Raw genomic sequence first — 2139 nt, 5'->3', positions numbered from 1 at the left:
ATGCGTTTAGCGCCATTTTTTCAGCCAATGAAGGAGTGTGGGCAGAGTGATGACATAGGGGTTAGGGGCGTGCACGGCTATCATCATTTTATCGCTTGTGCGGAGGAGGAGGAGGAGGCCATTGACGTGCATAGGGTTTCGTGTTCCGGCCGATCCTCGACTTTTTGCAGTAATCGGCCGATTTTGCCCGACTCGACTTTTCAAAAAGTCGGGTTTCGCGAAACATGACTCGACCCTAAAAAGGTCAAAGTCGCTCAACCCTACCCTTCACACCTCCCTGTGGATATGCCAGTGCCCCTCACACACCTCCCTGACTGTGCCAGTGCCCCTCACACCTCCCTGTGTATATGCCAGTGTCCCTCACACAGCTCCCTGTCTGTGCCCCTCACACCTCCCTGACTGTGCCAGTGCCCCTCACACCTCCCTGTGTATATGCCAGTGTCCCTCACACAGCTCCCTGTCTGTGCCCCTCACACCTCCCTGACTGTGCCAGTGCCCCTCACACCTCCCTGTGGATATGCCAGTGCCCCTCACACACCTCCCTGACTGTGCCAGTGCCCCTCACACCTCCCTGTGTATATGCCAGTGTCCCTCACACACCGGAAAAATTGAACTGAGCCTCAGTCCGGACTCCGGGAGTGGCGGAGCCCAGGGCTGCCGTTTGTATTGATAGTATGTGGACGGCGCTTCTCCTCTCTGACTGACTGACTGACTGACTGACAGACAGAGAGGAGCCAGCTGCTGCTGTACAAAGCGCTCGTTACGCCCCCCGGTTCCGAGGTTGCACACAGCTTTGACGCCATTTTGCTTGAGGCATGCGTCCAGGAATCTATTGTTCAAGTCACAGTATGACAGGACCGCCTCGAGTGAGCAGTTTTTTAGTTGAACCTTGCAAGATTCGCAAAGACAATTGGCTTGTTTGTTGGGAATATCACGTCAGTATGACAGCAACTTTGTGCCTCTGCTCCACTGATACATCATAGAAACGCAAAAATCGGCGTGGGGACTGTACAGGGCTCCATAGCTCAGGGGTTAGAGCACTGGTCTTGTAAACCAGGGGTCGCGAGTTCAAATCTCGCTGGGGCCTTCATCGTGTATTTTTTTTTCTAATTTCTGCTTAATAACTTTTTCTTTCATACCAGGTTCCAACTATTAGGCTACGTTCACACGATCCGGATTTTGATCCGGATCCGTAGCGGATTTTCAGCTGCGGATCCGGATCAGTTTTCCATGTTGGTTACAGTACAATGTAACCCAATGGAAAACCAAAACCGCTGTGCTAACGATCCGTTTTTCCGCTGGAAAATCCGCGCGGATTTTCCAGCGGAAAAAAGAAGTAGCATGTCAATTCTTTCAGCGGATTCCGCACCGGTTTTCCAGCAGCTCCAATAGGAAACTGCTATTGGAAACCCGCAGTGGAAAACGCTGAAGAAAAAGGATCAGAAAACGCAGCTCAAATTCACTGCGGAATTTAGCTGCCGTTTTCCAAAAACGGGCAGGAAAAAAAAAGGATGGAAATCCTGATCGTGTGAACGTAGCCTTAGCGTTTTGTAAAGTCATATTTATATGGCGACGTGTGTGATATGATACTGAATCCTCAGTCACTCAGCTCCTCACCACATACTGTGTTGTAGTGTATCCTGACGTGTGTACGATCACAGATAGGATTCCAGGAGAAGGAGTCTCCACCAGCAGCGCTAGTAGTGTAGGGGTATCATGCAAGATTCCCATTCTTGCGACCCGGGTTCGAGTCCCGGCTAGCGCAGGTCAATCTTTTATTTTTCTATACTTTTTTTATTCCTACACTGAATATTCTTTGGTGAACAGAAAACCACAACAGGACTTTTTCTGTGAAATCATGTAGAGAGGATTGCTCTCCTCACTGCAGTTTATCTATTATAGTTATGCACATGAGCAGGCACTGTTCTGTCACTTGTGGGGCAGGGGTGATCGCTACAGACCTGAGATATGGGCCTACATTACACTGTGTTCATGCTGCCCATAGCCAAAAGAGACAGCGCAGGATGAAAATATATATATATATACATATATATATATATATATATATATATATATATATATATATATATATATATATATTATACATACACTTTATATATGCAGATATACACGTTATGG

General features: G+C 47.9%; 2 non-coding genes across 2 annotated transcripts; both read left to right on the top strand.

Moving 5' to 3' along the window:
• The first annotated feature begins 1014 nt into the window (after window positions 1–1014).
• On the top strand, window positions 1015–1087 carry TRNAT-UGU (transfer RNA threonine (anticodon UGU)). Its single transcript has one exon. It is a non-coding gene; the product is annotated as a tRNA-Thr (tRNA).
• A 607-nt stretch (window positions 1088–1694) lies between these two features.
• TRNAG-CCC (transfer RNA glycine (anticodon CCC)) lies at window positions 1695–1765 on the top strand. The gene has a single exon. It is a non-coding gene; the product is annotated as a tRNA-Gly (tRNA).
• Window positions 1766–2139: the final 374 nt, after the last annotated feature.

This window comes from Ranitomeya variabilis, chromosome 4, assembly GCF_051348905.1.
Source record: "Ranitomeya variabilis isolate aRanVar5 chromosome 4, aRanVar5.hap1, whole genome shotgun sequence".
In the NCBI taxonomy this organism is placed as follows: Eukaryota; Metazoa; Chordata; class Amphibia; order Anura; family Dendrobatidae; genus Ranitomeya; species Ranitomeya variabilis.
Note: the sequence above shows the minus strand (reverse complement) of the source record. Positions and strands in the feature narration are given on the sequence as shown.